Genomic DNA, 18528 nt, shown 5'->3' on the forward strand with positions numbered 1-18528 from the left:
GTGTGCAGACAGACAGGTGTTACCTGCAAGGTCTCAGAATATACAAATCACCAAAAAAAAACAACAAACAAAAAAAAAACAGAGATAGAGAGGTAGAAACATAGAAAAGACAGCAACTGACCCGTTATATTAAAAACAGATAACATTTGTTCGCTGGTGGGGTAACGTGTAGCGTGACATGAACCCAAGATCCCGGTTGAGGCCGTCCTCATGGGTGCGGAACTTGGCTATCAATTTCTGCTCGACGATTTTGCGTTGTCGTGTGTCTCGAAGGCCGCCTTGGAGTACGCTTACCCGAAGGTCGGTGGATGAATGTCCATGACTGCTGAAGTGTTCCCCGACTGGGAGGGAACCCTCCTGTTTGGCGATTGTTGCGCGGTGTCCGTTCATCCGTTGTCGCAGCGTCTGCATGGTCTCGCCAATGTACCATGCTCTGGGGCATCCTTTCCTGCAACATATGAGGTAGACAACTTTGGCCGAGTCACAGGAGTATGAACCATGCACCTGGTGGATGGTGTCCTCTCATGTGATGGTGGTATCTGTGTCGATGATCTGGCATGTCATCGACACAGATACCACCATAAGGTTAAGGGGTGATCTGATCGAAGTTTATAAGATCTTAAGGGGAACAGATAGGGTGGATAGAGAGAAACTATTTCCGCTGGTTGGGGATTTTAGGAGTAGGGGGCACAGTCTAGAAATTAGAACCAGACCTTTCAGGACCGAGATTAGAAAACATTTCTACACACAAAGGGTGGTAAAAGTTTGGAACTCTCTTCCGCAAACGGCAATTGATATTAGCTCAATTGCTAAATTTAAATCTGAGATAGATAGCTTTTTGGCAATCAAAGGTATTAAGGGATATGGGCCACAGGCGGGTATATGGAGTTAGATCACAGATCAGCCATGATCTTATCAAATGGCGGAGCAGGCACCAGGGGCTGAATGGCCTACACCTGTTCCTATGTTTCTATGTTCCTAACAATATGTTGTGGAACCAACCAGGGAACAGGCCATTCTAGATCTGGTAATGGGTAATAAGACAGGATTAATTAATGACCTCAAAGTAAAGGATCCCTTAGAAAATAGTGATCATTATATGATAGAATTTCACATCCAGTTTGAGAGTGAGGATCTTGGATCTGAAATTACTGTATTAAACCTAAATAAGGGCAATTACAATGGCATGAGGACAGAGTTGGCTAAAGTGGACTGGGAAAACCGATTAGATGGTATGATGGTGGATAAGCAGTGGCAGACATTTAAAAAGATATTTTATGACTCTCAACAAAAATATATCCCAGTAAGGAGGAAAGAATCCACGAGAAGGGTGTATCAACCATGGCTAACTCAGGAAGTTAAGGATGTTATCAAGTTAAAAGAAAAGGCATACAACGTGGCAAAGATTACTGGTAAGCCCGAAGATTGGGAAAACGTTAGAAACCAGCAAAGGAGGACTAAAAAAAAATAAAGAGGGAGAAAATAGATTATGAGAGTAAACTAGCAAGAAATATAAAAACTGACAGTAAGAGCTTTTACAAGTATATAAAAAGGAAGAGAGTAGCTAAAGTAAGTATAGGTCCCTTAGAGGATGAGACTGGGGAAATAATAGTGGAAAACAAGGAAATGGCAGAGGCATTGAACAGATATTTTGTATCTGTCTTCACAGTAGAAGACACTAAAAGCATACCAATAATAGTAGATAATCAAGGGGCAAAAGGGAGGGAGGATCTAAAAACAATCACTATCACTAGAGAAAAAGTACTAGGCAAACTAATGGGTCTAAAGGCTGACAAGTCCCTTGAACAAGATGGCTTGCATCCAAGAGAAGTGGCTACAGAGATAATGAATGCATTGGTTGTAATCTTCCAAAATTCACCAGATTCTGGAAAGGTCCCAGCGGATTGGAAAACCGCAAATGTAATGCCCCTATTCAAGAAAGGAGGGGGACAGAAAACAGCTAACTAGCAGATAACCGATGCTAGCTCAATTGCTAATTTTAAATCTGAGATAGATAGCTTTTTGCCAACCAAAGGTATGAAGGGATGTGGGCCAAAGGCAGGTATATGGAGTTAGATCACAGATCAGCCATGATCTTATCAAATGGCGGAGCAGGCTTGAGGGGCTGAATGGCCTACTCCTGTTCCTATGTTCCTATAACTATAGGCCAATTAGCCTAACATCTGTCATTGGGAAAATGCTAGCATTGATTATTAAGGAAGTCGTAGCAGGACATTTAGAGACTCAAAATAAAATCAAGGAGAGTCAACATGGTTTTATGAAGGGGAAATTGTGTTTGACAAATTTATTAGAGTTCTTTGAGGAAGTAAACGGGCAGGGTGGATAAAGGGGAACCAGTAGATGCAGTGTATTTGGATTTCCAAAAGGCATTCGTTAAGGTGCCACATGGAAGGTTACTGCACAAGGTAAGAGCTCATGGTGTTGGGTGTAATATATTAGCATGGATAGAGGATTGGCTAACTAACAGAAAACAGAGAGTCGGGATAAAGGGGTCATTTTCAGGATGACAATCTGTAACTAGTGGGGTGCCACAGAGATCAGTGCCTCAACTATTTACAATCTATATCGATGACTTGGATGAAGGAAGCGAGTGTACTGTGGCCAAATTTGCCGATGATACAAAGATAGGTGGAAAAGCAAGTTATGAGGAGGACACAAAGGGCTCAATTTTAGGAGGCAATTGCTGGTGCATTGGGGGCGGGGCGCTCTGAAAATCGCAGAAATCCCGTTCGGGTTCAGAAGCTGGCTCCAACCCGCCGACTTCTGAGTTTCCCAGGGACCCACCTGTATGTGCGTGGGCAACCCGAAACCGGAAGTCCCACCGGCAATTAAAGCCAGCGGGATGACAGTTAAAGAGCCAAATGTATCTCATTGAGGTACTTAAGGCACTTTACCTGTAACAGATTAAGTGATTGCAACGATTTTTAACTTTCCTGGGCGGCTTGCCCACCGCTTCTGATTCATGCCTGGTGAAACCAGGGATCAGGGAAAAAGAAACTAAATAAATTAAATAAAAAAAGAAGTTAAAACACAAAATGAACCTACCTTTGCACCCTGCTCCGATGTCTGATGGCTCCTTCTCCGATGTCCCCCGATGTCTCCTTCTTCATCCCCCCCCGCTGTCCCCCTCTTCACCCCCGATCTTCCCCTCTCCCCCCACCCCGATCTTCCCCTCTCCCCCCCGATCTTCCATTCCAGTGCAAAATGACATCTCGCTCTCTCTCTCTCTCTCTCCCCACCCCCCTCACGTTGCAGACAATCAGGCTGGCTGCCAGGCATCAAACCCAGAGAGGATGTTAATCATCAGCAATCACCATGCAATCGTGTCGGAAACGGTAAGTTTTGTTTATGCAGGTTTGCCACACGCACCTTCACCACCCCCGCACCCCCCCGCCCGCTGCAAACCCACCACCATTGCAAAATTGACCCCAAAGTGTCTGCAAAGGGATACAGACAGGTTAAGCGAGTGGGCGAAAATTTGGCGGATGGAATATAATGTAGGAAAATGTGAAGTCATCCACTTTGGTAGGAAGATTAAAAAAGCAAAATATTATATAAATGGAGAAAGACTACAGAATGCTGCAGTACAGAGGGATTTGGGTGTCCTTGTACATGAAACACAAAATGTTAGCATACAGGTGCAGCAGGTAAAGGCAGATTAGTATCTGAATGGTGATAGATTGGGAAAAGGGGAGGTGCAACGAGACCTGGGTGTCCTTGTACACCATTCGCTGAAAGTGAGCATTCAGGTGCAGCAAGCAGTTAGGAAGGCGAATGGTATGTTGGCCTTCATTGCAAGAGGATTTGAGTACAGGAGCAGGGATGTCTTACTGCAGTTATACAGGGCCTTGGTGAGACCACATTTGGAGTATTGTGAGCAGTTTTGATCTCCTTATCTGAGGAAGGATATCCTTGCCATGGAGGGAGTGCAACGAAGATTTACCAGACTGATTCCTGGGATGGCAGGACTGACGTGTGAGGAGAGATTGGGTCGACTAGGCCTATATTCACTAGAGTTTAGAAAAATGAGAGGTGATCTCATCAAAACATATAAAATTCTAACAGGACTAGACAGACTAGATGCAGGGAGGATGTTCCCGATGGCTGGGGAGTTCGCCTTCCTAACTGCTGCACCTGAATGCTCACTTTCAGCGACTGGTGCACAAGGACACCCAGGTCTCGTTGCACCTCCCCTTTACCCAATTTATCACCATTCAGATAATAATATGCCTCTCTGTTTTTACAACCAAAGTGGATAACCTCACATTTATCCACGTTATACTGCATCTGCCATGTTCTTGCCCACTCACCCAACTTGTCTAAATCACATTGGAGCCTCTTTGCATCCTCCTCACAGCTCACATTTCACCCCAGCTTTGTGTCGTCTGCAAACTTGGAAATGTTACATTCCGTTCCCTCATCCAAATCATTGATATATATTGTGAATAGCTGGGGCCCAAGCACTGATCCCTGCGGTACCCCACTAGTCACTGCCTGCCACCCGGAAAAAGACCCGTTTATTCCTACTCTCTGTTTCCTGTCTGTCAACCAATTCTCAATCCATGTCAGTGCTTTAATTTTGTACACTAACCTCTCGTGTGGGTCCTTATCAAAAGCCTTCTGAAAATCCAAATACACCACATCCACTGGTTCTCCCCTGTCTATTCTTCTAGTTACATCCTCAAAAAACTCCAGTAGATTTGTTAAGCATGATTTCCCTTTCATAAACCCATGTTGACTTTGTCCAATCCCGTTAATGCTCTCCAAGTGTGCTGTTGTCACATCTTTTATAATAGACTCTGGCATTTTCCCCACTACTGATGTTAGGCTAACTGGTCTGTAATTCCCTGTTTTTTCTCTCCCTCCTTTTTTAAATAGTGGGGTTACATTTGCCACCCTCCAATCTGTAGGATCTGTTCCAGAGTCTATAGAACTTTGGAAGATGATCACCAATGCATCCACTATTTCCAGGGCCACTTCCTTTAGTACTCTGGGATGTAGATTATCAGGCCCTGGGGATTTGTCAGCCTTTAGCCCCATTAATTTCCCTAGCAATATTTTTTTACTAATACTGGTTTCGTTCAGTTCCTCCCTCTCACTAGACCCTTGGTTCCCTAACATTTCTGGGAGGTTATTTGTCTCCTCCTTTGTGAAGACAGAACCAAAGTATGTGTTTAATTGTTCTGCCATTTCTTTATTCCCCATTATAATTTCTCCCATTTCTGACTGTAAGGGACCTACATTTGTCTTCACTAATCTTTTTCTCTTGACATATTTACAGAAGCTTTTACAGTCAGTTTTTATGTTCCCTGCTAGTTTACTCTCATACTCTATTTTTCCCCTCTTAATCAATCTCTTTGTCCTCCATTGCTGAATTCTGAACTGCTCCCAATCCTCAGGCTTGCCGCTTTTTCTGGCAATTTTATATGCCTCCTCTTTGAATCTAATGCTATCCCTAATTTCTTTTATAAGCCACGGTTGAGCACATACACAAATCTTTGAAGGTGGCAGGACAAGTTGAGGAGGCCATTAAAAAAGCATATGGGATCCTGGGCTTTATTAATAAAGGCATAAAAAGCAAGGAAGTTATGCTAAACCTTCATAATACACTGGTTAGACCTCAGCCAGAGTATTGTGTTCAATTCTGGGCGCTGCATTTTAGGAGGGATGTCAAGGCCTTAAAGAGGGTGCAGAAGAGATTTATTAGAATGGTACCAGGGATGAGGGACTTTAGTTATGTGGAGGGACTGGAGAAGCTGGGATTGTTCTCCTTAGAACAGAGAAGGTTAAGGGGAGATTTAATAGAGGTGTTCAAAATCACGAATGGTTTTGACAGAGTAAATAAGGAGAAATCGTTTCCAGTGGCAGAAGGGTTGGTAACCAGAGGACACAGATTTAAAGTGATTGGCAAAAGAGCCAGAGGTGACATGAGGAAACATTTTTTTATGCAGCGAGTTGTTATGATCTGGAATGCACTGCGTGAAAGGGCAACTTTCAAAAGGGAATTGAACAAATTCTTGAAGGGAAAGAATTTACAGAGCTATGGGGAAAGAGCAAGGGAATGGGACTAATTGGATAGCTCTTTCAAAGGGACGGCACAGGCACGATGGGCCAAATCGCCTCCTCCAATGCCGTACCTACTATGATATGATATGATGCACAGGCGCATAGACGCACTCATACACAGGCGCACAGATGCACTCATACACTGGTGCATAGAAGCATCCATACATAGGCGCATAGAGGCAGCCATACACAGGCCCATAGACGCACCCATACACAGGTTAGGGTTAGGGTGCTTTCCCCTGATAAGCCATCTCCCCCACAGTATCCAAAGCGGTATATCTGTTTGAGAGGGAGATGGCCCCAGGGGACTCCTGCTCTTCTTGCCTAGTCCTTTTACTCTGCCTGGCGGTCACCCATTTCCTTTCTGCCTGCGTAATCTTTACCTGCGGTGTGACCACCTCACTGAACGTGCTATCCACGATAGTCTCAGCATCGCAGATGCTCCACAGTGAATCCACCCGCAGCTCCGGCTCCGAAACATGGTTAGCCAGTAGCTGCAGCTGGACACACTTCCTGCACACATGGTCACCAGGGACACTGGTAGTGTCCATGACTTCCCACGTAGTACAGGAGCATATCATGGGAGCGAGCTCTGTTGCCATGACTTGCCTTAGATTTACACTGCGTTCACCTTTTGGACTCTCCTCCCGCTCTCGGACTCTCCTTTTATACTGTGCTCACCTGTTGGACTCTCCTGCCTCACCTGTGATGTCGCACAGTAGTTTTCTCTTGTTGCAGGTCTGCTGCTGCTTTTATTCCCCACTCTCAGTCTTCTGCTGCTCAGGTCCACTGCCGCTCTGCGGAAAAAGTTGGGAAAAGCAAAGCAAAGCAGCACGTCCTTCCCCCACTTCACCGAACTCCCACACTCACCAAACTCTCAGCTGTACACTCTGTGCTCCATTGCGTAGATCTCCTTTTTGGTCCCGAATCAGCCCCACCCCTCCTCTTACTACCCATTTATTGTTTACATGCCTATAGAAGACATAGAAAGCTTCCCCATAATTGTTGTTAAACTGACAGGTCTGTAGTTTCCTGGTTTCTCCCTCCCTTCTTAAATAAGGAAACTCTGATCCATGCCTTTGTACCTCTAGACTTGACTATTCCAAAGCTCTCCTGGCCTCTTCTACCCTCCATAAACTTGAGCTCACCCAAAACTCTGCTGCCTGTATCGTAATTCATACCAAGTCCTGTTCACCCATCATCTCTGTGCTCACTGACCTACATTGGCTCCCAGTCCAGCAACACCTCAATTTTAAAATTCTCATCCTTATTTTCAAATCCCTCCGTATCTTGTAACCTCCCCCGGCCTACATCCCTCTGAGATAGAATCATAGAATGGTTACAGCACAGAAAGAGGCCATTCGGCCCACTGAGCCCGTGCCAGTTCTTTGTAAGAGCAATCTGGTTAGTCCCACCCCCCTACTCTTTCCCCATAGCCCTGCAATTTTTTTCCTTTCAAGTATTTATCCAATTCCTTTTTGAAAGCCATGATGATATTCCTGTGACTCGGCCAACGTTGTCTACCTCATACGTTGCAGGAAAGGATGCCCCAGAGCATGGTACATTGGCGAGACCATGCAGACAGTGCGACAATGGATGAACGGACACCACGCAACAATCGCCAGACAGGAGGGTTCCCTCCCAGTCGGGGAACACTTCAGCAGTCAAGGACATTCAGCCACCGATCTTCGGGTAAGGGTTCTCCAAGGCGGTCTTCGAGACACACGACAATGCAAAATCGTCGAGCAGAAATTGATAGCCAAGTTCCGCACCCATGTGGACGGCCTCAACCGGGATCTTGGGTTCATGTCACGCTACACGTAACCCCACCAGCGGGAAAAAAAAGTTATCTGTTTTTAATACAACTGGACATTCTCTCTCTCTCTCTGCCTTTCGGGTCTCTTTCTCTCTTTGTCTGTGTAATCTGACCCATTGTGTATTCAGTATACTGGGATGTAATGTTTTCCGTGGCTAACCTGTCTGAACACCAATGACACCTTTGATTGCTGTGACCGTCTCCCAGCCTAATATATGCTATGCGATTTTAGAACCCTTCACTCACCTGACGAAGGAGGTAAGCTCCGAAAGCTTGTGATTTTCAAATAAAACTGTTGGACTATAACCTGGTGTTGTAAGATTCCTTATTTTTGAAAGCCACAATTGAATCTGCTTCCACCGCCCTTTCAGGCAGTGCATTCCAGATCAGAACCACTCGCTGCGTAAAAAAGCTTTTCCTCACGTCGCCTTTGGGTCTTTTGCTACACTTGCAAGTTTTGTGTCACCTGCAAATTTTTATCAATTTTTAGACCATCCAGTAACTCAACTACCTCCTCTTTTACTGTGACTTTGGCAGCATTTTCTTCCTTGGTAAAGACAAATGCAAAGTACTCATTTAGTACCTCAGCCATGCCCTCTGCCTCCATGCGTAGATCTTTTTGGTCCCTAATCAGCCCCACCCCTCCTCTTACTACCCGTTTACTATTTACATGGCTATACAAGACTTTTGGATTCCCTTTTATGTTGGCCGACAGTCTATTCTCATACTCTCTCTTTGCCCCTCTTACTTCCTTTTTCACTTCTCCTCTGAACATTCTATATTCTGCCTGGTTCTCACTTATATTATCAACCTGACATTTGTCATATGCCCCCCTTTTTTCTGCTTCATCTTACTCTGTCTCTTTTGTCATCCAGGGAGCTTTGGCTTTAGTTGCCCTACCTTTCTCCCTCGTGGGAATGTACCTAGGCTGTACCCGAACCATCTCCTATTTAAAGGCCGCCCATTGTTCAGTTTTGCCTGCCCATCTTTGATTCCAATTTACCCGGGCCAGATCTGTTGTCAACCCACTGTAATTGGCATTCCTGCAATTAAGTATTTTTACTCTAGATTGCTCCTTGTCCTTTTCCATAACTAATCTAAACCTTATGATACTATGATCACTGTTTCCTAAATGTTCCCCCACTGACACTTGCTCCACTTGGCCCATCTCATTCCCCAGAACCAGATCCAGAAATGCCTCCTTCCTCGTTGGGCCAGAAACATACTGATCAAGAAAGTTCTCCTGAGCACACTTCAGAAATTCTTCCTCCTCTTTGCCCCTTATATTATTACTATCCCAGTCTATGTTAGGATAGTGTCAAATTTTGTTTGATTTACACTCCTGTGAAGCGCCTTGGGACGTTTTACTATGTTAAAGATGCTATATAAATGCAAGTTGTTGTTGTTGAGAGATATTTACAATTTTCCAATCCAAAGGCACAATTCCCAAATCTAGGGAGCTTTGGAAAATTATGACGAATGCATCTGCAATTTCCTATTTATTTTAATACCCTGGAACCATCAGGTCCTGGAGATTTGTTTATCTTAAGTTCCATTATTTTCTCCAGTAACATTCTGTTAATTTATATTAAATCCACTAAGTTCCTCCCCTTGTCTTATTTCAGTTTCTCTTGTACTACTGGTATTTTGTCCTCTTCCTCTACCGTGAAAATGGATACAAAGTAATCAATTAACAAGTTTGCCATCTCCTTATTGTCTATTATAGCCTTGCCTGCATCTGTCTTTAATTGTCCCACATTCCACTTTGCCACGCTCTCTTAATATAGTTATAAAAACATTTGTTAGCTTTGATATCCTATGCAAGTTTTTTCATATTCCCTTTTTAAAATTCATTTCTTTCTTTATCCCTTTGTTGCTTTTTCTAGTGAGCAGTTGGCAGGATTTTGACTTTTCCTTGCATGTGTGTGAGCCTTTTCTTTTGGCTTGATACTGGGGGTTCTGTATATTACAAGGGTAGGCGGCAGTGGCTTCCTTCTTTGCATTGTTCAATTGGAGGAAATTGTGGCTCATCCATGACTTAATGTCAGGCAATGTGACAACACAGCAAGTGATCAGTGTCAAACGAAGTGCTGGAGCAACAGCTGGGTGTTAACAGCCATTACAAGTTTTGGATCTGCACTAAATATTCTCAAGTGTCACCAGAACCTACATCCCCAATAATCAGGAGTTAGGAACATAGGAATTACTGGATGGAAAAAGACCAAGGTCCATCTAGTTCACCTTCTACCATCCACCATACTGGTAGTCACATGATATGATAATGGAGTTGTTGACCAATCATAGCAATCAATCTCTATCAATGACTCTACAACAGACCCAGACATGATGTGAGGAAAACCCCCAGTGGTGGACAGCTTTGGGAACCATAGGTCCAAAGTCACCTATTCCTCCCAAGCAATGTTACACTCACATCATCATGTATCAAATTACTCATATACTGAATCCCAAAATGTGATTTTCTGAAAGAAATCTATTTAATTCGTATTTGAATGTCAATACTATCTGCTTTCACCATCTCCCTAGGGAGCCTGTTCCATAGCTTTACTCGTTCACTGAAATATTGTTTCCAGTTTGCATTTGAAGGGAGGTAAATTCAGAAATAGCTCATCATGGTTTACATTATCTAGTCCCTTTAGAATCTTAAAAACAGCAATCATAAATTTTTATAAATCACTGTTTAAACCTTAGCGAGAGTATTGTGTCCAATTTTGGGCACCACACTTTAGGAATGACGTCATGGTCTTGGAGAGGGTGTAGAGGAGATTTACCAGAATGTTAGAGATGAGGGAATTCAGTTATGTGGAGAGACTAGAGAAGCTGGGGTTGTTCTTCTTGGAGCAGAGATTTAATAGAGGCATTCAAATTATGAGGGGTTTTGATAGAGTAAATAAGGAGAAACTGTTTCCACTGGCAAGAGGGTTGGTAACCAGAGGGGACAGATTTAAGATAATTGGCAAAAAAGCCAGGGAATGAGATGAGGAGAAATGTTTTTACTCAGTTGTTTTCATCTGGAATGCATTGCTAGTAGACTCATAACTATGGTCAGAGCATGTAGAGTTAGGGGACAGACAAGTAAAGGAATGGATAGCAAGCTAGCTACAAAACAGAAAACAGAGGGATGGGTTAAAGGTAGTTACTCAGACTGGCAAAAAGTGGGAAGTGGTGTTCCACAGGGATCGGTGCTGGGACCACTGTTGTTCACTATTTACATAAACAATTTGGACTCAGGAATCAGAAGTACAATTTCAAAATTTGCAGACGACACCAAATTGGGGGAGTATAGTTAATAGAGAGGAGGACCGTGACAAAATACAGGAAAACATTAATAAATGTGCAGAATGGGAGTGTAATTGGCAAATTAATTTCAATATAGATGTGTGAGGTTTTACATTTTGGTACAAAAATAAGGGTGCCACATACAGCTTGAATAATAAGTCTAAATGGGATAGAGGAATCTGGGGGTACAAATACACAAATTGCTAAAAGTAGTGATGCAGGTTAATAAAGTCATTAAAAAGTAAACCAAGCACTGGGGTTCATTTCTAGAGGCATAGAATTGAAAAGTAGAGAAGTTCTGTTAAACTTGTATGGAACCTTGGCTAGACCACACTTGGAGTACTGTGAACATTTCTGGTCTCGATATTATAGAAAGGATATAGAAGCACTGGAGAAGGTGCAAAAAAGATTTAGTAGGATACCAGAACCCAGAGCTTATACCTATTAGGAAAGATTGAACAGGCTAGGACTCTTTGCTCTAGAAGAGGCTGAGGGGTGACCTGATAGAGGTCTTAAAGATTATGAGAAGATGTTTCCACTTCCATGGCAGACCAGAAATAGGGGCCATAAATATAAGATAGTCACTAATAAATCCAATAGGGATTTCAGGAGAAACTTCTTTACCTAAAGAGTGGTTAGAATGTGGAACTCACTACCACAAGGAGTAGTTGAGGCAAATAGCATTGATGCATTTATGGGGAAGCTAGATAAACACATGAGGGGGAAAGGAATAGAAGTATATGCTGATAGGGTGAGATGAAGTAGGAAGGGAGGGAACTTGTGTGGAGCATAAACACTGGCATGAACCAGTTGGGCCAAAGGGCTTGTTTCTGTGCTGTATATTCTATGTACCAATGATTTATAAAGCGGTAGAGTTACTTCACCTTTACTGCCCAATATCTAGTCATGCGATAGTGTGACTGCGAAGTTGCAATACCGAGACCAGTTGTGTGTACTGGGTACTGCCCCCTAGTGCATTTCTCCCATCTCTGGAAGTTGCACTAATCAATATTTTAGTGAGAAGAGACCATTGTAAACAACAGTGGTTTATTTTACATGTAATATATAAATGAACAGAATGGGTTTGCTCATTGTAATATCAAAAAATAAAATACTTTGCTGCTGTTAACAGACTAAATTCACTATACAGATTAGTCACCCCTAAAACTAGCCAGCAGTAATCTTTCTTGTACAAGACATCTCAGCCATGACTGTCCCTTGTTTAAGGGCTGATGAGACAGCAGACCTTTCTGCCTCTCTGTTTCCAAATTCAAACTTGTTCAGATGGTCCTCTTCTCCAGCCAGACAGGAAGCCAAAGATTTGACCTATGATTAAACAATTACACTTCAGACAATGTTTATGTCAGCCTTAGGGCTTGCACCTTATGGAGTGCTTGGCAGATAATCTGTGTTCAGTTCATGGCTTTCTATTGAAAAACTGCTTTACCTCATACAAGCTGTTTCTAACAATACAAAAATAGAAGTGAAAAATTCAACACAGGCAAAAATACATTGAGAGTATGCCGGTTGTTTAGTTTAGCTATATGGGTAGATTAGCACAAGTTCATTGTGGAGTATATGGGTTGTTTAGAGTACACAGGTTGTTGGGTTTACGACACCTACATTGCTTAACCTTTAAGAGTTTAGTGCCCAGGGATTGTTTAATGTTCCAATCTAATCAGTGGTTAAATTATTTGAATTAATTGGACTGGCATCTGCTCCTGTGTGGATTTACCGCACCAGAATGCGAAATCTACTCCATGAATCCCGCCAAATCTGGATTCTACACCATTAACCCTATCTGTGCCAGACCAGCCAAGTCCCAGTATCAGCCAATGACATGGAGGTCTATTGGTATCAATCCAAGCCCAAATCTCAATTAATTTGCAGTCAATCAAATAATTAACAATTGGGAGATTGCCAACCTCCATCTAATTGGGAGTGAAAATCAGGTTTTATTGAACGCCATACTAACATTTAACAGAAATCTAAATCCATTAACAGTTTAGATGCATGTCTCAGATAATCAAAATTTGCTCCCAACAGTTCCACAAATTGTCAATTCCTCTTTCCCCCCCCCCCCCCACCCAGGACACGGGTCTTCAGGTATAGTCAGCGAGTGGTAGGGTGCAGTCTGATGATCTTGCGTTTCAGTATTACTGAGATAGGAACATTTTAAAGCTGAATATCAGTCCGTAGACATTTGCTATACACAGTATAGACGAACAAATCCCATACGAGGCCATTTATCCATTTGGGACCTGTTTAAAAAAGAACAAAATGTACATCAGGAGCAATGCTGGATATATAGGTGGCAGATGGGGATCAGTGTCAAATGATTAGTATGGGAGCAAGAAACCAAAAAGACGACATTTTAAAATTTTAAAATTCATTTTCAGAATTATGGGCGTCACTGGAGAAGCCGGCATTTATTGGCCATCCCTAGTTGTCCTGAGAAGGTGGTGGCTGGTCTTCTTGAACCACTGCAGTTCGTGTAATGCACTGGTTTGATACAAATAAGTGGCCACTTCAGAGGGGAGTTAAGAGTCAACCACATTAGTGTGGGATTGGAGTCACATACATGCCCAGACCGGGTAAAGATGGCAGGTTTCCTTCCCTAAAGGACATTAGTGAATCAGTTGGGTTTTTACGACAATCCGATGGTCACTTTTACTGATACCAGCTTTTTATTTCCAGAAATTTTAAAACTGAATTCAAATTCTCAAACTGCCACAGTGGGATTTGTACTGACAGCACAGGCCCCTGAATTACTAGTCAGGATCTGCCCATAGTCCCTAGAGATGATAGAATCATACAGCACAGAAGGAGGCCATTCTGCCCACTGTGCCAGCTCTTTGAAAGAGCTATCCAGTTAGACATTCTCCCCCTGCCCTTTCCCCATAGCCCTGCAATTTTCTCCCCTTGTATTTATCTAATTCCCTTTTGAAAGTTACTATTGAATCAGCTTCGGCCATCCTTTCAGACAGTGCATTTTAGATCATAACTTGCTGCCTAAAAAAATTCTCATCTTACCTACGGTTCATTTGGCAATCAGCTTAAATCTGTGTCCTCTGGTTATCGACTTTTCTACCACTGGAAACAGTTTCTCCTTATTTACTCTATCAAATCCCTTCATGATTTTGAACACCAGTATTAAATCTCCCCGTAACCTTCTCTGCTCTAAGGGAGAATAACCCCAGTTTCTCTAGTCTTTCCACGTAACTGAAGTCCTGCATCCCTGGTACCATTCTAGCAAATCTCCTCTGCACTCTCTCCAAGGCCTTGACATCCTTCCTAAAGTGTCGTCCCCAGAACTGGACACAATACTCCAGCTGAGGCCTAGTGATTTATAAAGATTTAGCATAACTTCATTGCTTTTGTACTCTATGCTCCATTTATAAAACCCAAGGATCCCGGATGCCTTTTTAACAGCATTCTCAAGTTGCCCTACCAAAGATTTGTATATCTGCACCACCACGGTCTTTCTGTTCTTGCACCCCCTTTAAAATTGTACCATTTGATTATATTGCCTCTTCTCATTCTTCCTACCAAAATGCATCACGTCACACTTCTCTGCATTAAATTCCATCTGCCATGTGTCTGCCCATTTGACCAGTCTGTTTATATCCTCCTGAAGTCTGTTACTATCCTCCTCACTGTTTACTACATTTCCAAGCTTTGTGTCATCTGCAAACTTTGAAATTACACCCACATCAAAAACAGCAGTGGTCCTAATACTGACCCCTGGGGAACACCACTGTATACTTCCCTCCAGTCTGAAAAACAACCGATCACCACCACTACTCTGCTTTCTGTACCGTAGCCAATTTTATATCCACGCCGCCACTGTCCCTTTCTGTCCCCAAGGATCGGTCAGCACCGCCGCCACCCCCCCCCCACCCGAGGATCGGTCAGCACCACCCCCCCCACCCGAGGATCGGTCAGCACCGCCGCCCCCCCCACCCACCCGAGGATCGGTCAGCACCGCCGCCCCCCCCCCCACCCACCTGAGGATCGGTCAGCACCGCCGCCCCCCCCCCCCACCCACCCGAGGATCGGTCAGCACCGCCGCCCCCCCCCCCCACCCACCCGAGGATCGGTCAGCACCGCCGCCCCCCCCCCACCCACCCGAGGATCGGTCAGCACCGCCGCCCCCCCCCCCACCCGAGGATCGGTCAGCACCGCCGCCCCCCCCCCACCCGAGGATCGGTCAGCACTGCCGCCCCCCCCCCCACCCACCCGAGGATCGGTCAGCACCGCCGCCCCCCCCCCCACCCACCCGAGGATCGGTCAGCACCGCCGCCCCCCCCCCCCACCCACCCGAGGATCGGTCAGCACCGCCGCCCCCCCCCACCCACCCGAGGATCGGTCAGCACCGCCGCCCCCCCCCACCCACCCGAGGATCGGTCAGCACCGCCGCCCCCCACCCACCCAAGGATCGGTCAACACCGCCGCCCCCCACCCAAGTCCCCAGGGGATCAGCATCGGCCGCTTGCCTTTAATTGAGCTGCCGGATGAGTTTGTTGATTCCTTCGCCACGGTTACCGGTCTCTCCGCAGTCATTGAGAAATCCCACTTTGTTCCTTGCTGCATGTCGAGCTACCGATAGCCTGAAGGGCCAAAGGAAGTTGCTGGCCTCCTTAAAGGACTTTCCCACAGAGTAAATCTCGTGTATCAGATCCTCGAGACAGATCACTCCCCATTTTCCTGTCGACAAAAAGTAGGTCAATAAAACTCCATAAGGAGAGCTGCCCAGTGTGTGACTGCCACTTGTTCAAGAACATAAGAAATAGGAGCAGGAGTAAGCCATACGGCCCCTCGAGCCTGCTCCGCCATTCAATCAGATCATGGCTGATCTTCGACCTCAATTCCACTTTCCCGCCCGATCCCCATATCCCTTGAATCCCCTAGAGTCCAAAAATCTATTGTGAATATATTCAATGACTCAGCATCCACAACCTTCTGGGGTAGAGAATTCCAAAGATTCACAACCCTCAGTGAAGAAATTCCTCCTCATCTCAGTCCTAGAAGTCCGACCCTGGCGACTATGCCCCCTAGTTCTAGACTCTCCAGCCAGGGGAAACAACCTCTCAGCATCTACCCTGTCAAGCTCCCTCAGAATCTTGTATGTTTCAATGAGATCACCTCTCATTCTTCAAAACTCCAGAGAGTATAGGCCCATTCTACTCAACCTCTCTTCATAGGACAACCCTCTCATCCCAGGAATCAATCTAGTGAACCTTTGTTGCACCGCCTCTAAGGCAAGAATATCCTTCCTTAGATAAGGAGACCAAAACTGTACACAGTGCTCCAGGTGAGGTCTCACCAAAGCCCTGTACAATTGTAGTAAGACTTCCTTATTGTACTCCAACCCCCTTGCAATAAAGGCCAACATGCCATTTGCCTTCCTAATTGCTTGCTGTACCTGCATACTGACTTTGTGTTTCTTGTACAAGGACACCCAGATCTCTCTGAACACCAACATTTAATAGTTTCTCACCATTTAAAAGATATTCTGTTTTTCTACCTACCAAAGTGAGCAACCTCATGTTTCCCCACATTATACTCCATCTGCCACCTTCTTGCCCACTCACCTAACTTGTCTATATCCCTTTGCAGACTCTGTCCACCTCACAGCTAACTTTCCCACCTAGCTCTGTACTGTCAGCAAACTTGGATACATTACATTCGGTCCCTTCATCGAAGTCATTAATATAGATTATAAATAGCTGAGGCCCAAGCACCGATCCTTACGGCACCCCACTAGTTACAACCTGCCACCCTGAGAATGACCCGTTTATCCCCACTGTTTTCTGTCCGTTAACCAATCCTCTATCCATGCTAATATATTACCCCAACCTCATGAGCCCTTATTTTGCGTAACAACCTCTTATGTGGTACATTATCAAATGCCTTTTGAAAATCCAAATACTACATCCACTGGTTCCCCTTTAGCTACATCCTCAAACACTAATAAATTTATCAAACACGATTTCATTTTCATAAAACAGTGTTGACTCTGCCCAATCATATTATGATGTTCAGTGTCCTGTTACCACTTCCTTAATAATGGATTCCAGCATTTTCCCGACGACTGATGTCAGGCTAACTGGCCTGTAGTTCAGTTTTCTCTCTTCCCCCCCCCCTCCCCCTTTCTTGAATAGCGGGGTTACATTTGCTGCCTTCCAATCCGCTGGGACCATTCTAGAATCTAGGGAATTTTAGAAGATCACAACCAATGCATCCAATATCTCTGCAGCCACCTCTTTTAGAACCCTCGGATGTAGGCCATCAGGTCGAGGGGATTTATCAGCTTTTAGTCCCATTAGTTTCTCCAATACTTTTTCTCTACTGATATTCTCTACTTAAAGGTACTGGAAGGCATGTATCGGCCGTACAAACGCAGGCAGTGCCTTCAGGAGGGGTGGGCACAGGAGAAAACAAACTGAAAAGTCTCCCTCCCCACAGGTATCTGATATTAGTCTGAATTGCCTAACCCGGAACAACTCCAGTGCAGATAGCAGTTCCAATCTAACAGGCCAGATCCACAACTTTCCATGGTGTTTGATCCTCTAGGTCTGGTCTAAGCTTTATCATCTTCAATTTCATTTTTCCACCTCCTTTATTATGTCAATTTTCTCTCTTCCACCCTCCCATCCTTCTGAAGCCATTTATTCCTGCTGGGTTACAGGCGCCACAAGAAATGGCCATTACTAATCTGTTAGCCCAGACCTTGAGTGTCGGCAAGCTATTGAATTGTGGGGTGCATTACAACAGAGCCCGATCCCATTCTCAGCCAATGTCTGAACACATGTACGGATACAAAGACTTCAGCATAAGTCATTGGGCAGTGATCAGGAGCTGGAACCCTGGCTGAATTCCTCTCTCTCTAACCCAGGGCACCGAGGTCAACTGTAGAGCCCAATCACGGAGACCAGCTATAACTCAGCACAGGCCGGGGATGGAGCCTGGGCTCTTTCTGCTCCCTTTGGCTGAGTTACCCAGTGCTTGAATCAGCTAAGTCATCAGGGGAGTCTTTTAATTTCATTCATAAACTTCTTTGAAAAGGAGCAGTGCAATTATCTGGTTATGAATGGAACATTAGCAGCTGCACACACCACTGCCTTGTGTTGGAGCCCGGCCAGGTTGTCCACTTGTGCCCTCTGGTCCTCGATTATCTGTTTGTTACATGTTAACTGCACCTCTCAACATTTAAAGTACTGCATTGTCTTTTTTCTCAATGGGAGCAACTGCAGTTCTGTGAAACTCTAATATGTGAGAGGGTCACTGCCTCAGTCAGAGTGTTTGACTTGGATGAAGGGACCAAA

At 44.6% G+C, this 18528-nt stretch overlaps 2 long non-coding RNA genes across 2 annotated transcripts in view; one reads left to right on the forward strand and one right to left on the reverse strand.

Moving 5' to 3' along the window:
• Window positions 1-8200, forward strand: part of LOC137313769 (uncharacterized) — a 60228-nt gene extending 52028 nt beyond the window's left edge. The window contains exons 2-3 of the long non-coding RNA XR_010961050.1: window positions 3277-3356; window positions 7626-8200. This is a non-coding gene — a long non-coding RNA (uncharacterized lncRNA). The remainder of the gene's footprint in view (window positions 1-3276; window positions 3357-7625) is intronic.
• A 4030-nt stretch (window positions 8201-12230) lies between these two features.
• LOC137313771 (uncharacterized) lies at window positions 12231-16053 on the reverse strand. The gene is made up of 2 exons (XR_010961051.1): window positions 15697-16053; window positions 12231-13461 (listed from the first exon to the last, which is right to left on the reverse strand). It is a non-coding gene; the product is annotated as an uncharacterized lncRNA (long non-coding RNA).
• Window positions 16054-18528: the final 2475 nt, after the last annotated feature.

This window comes from Heptranchias perlo, unplaced genomic scaffold, assembly GCF_035084215.1.
Source record: "Heptranchias perlo isolate sHepPer1 unplaced genomic scaffold, sHepPer1.hap1 HAP1_SCAFFOLD_475, whole genome shotgun sequence".
In the NCBI taxonomy this organism is placed as follows: domain Eukaryota; kingdom Metazoa; phylum Chordata; class Chondrichthyes; order Hexanchiformes; family Hexanchidae; genus Heptranchias; species Heptranchias perlo.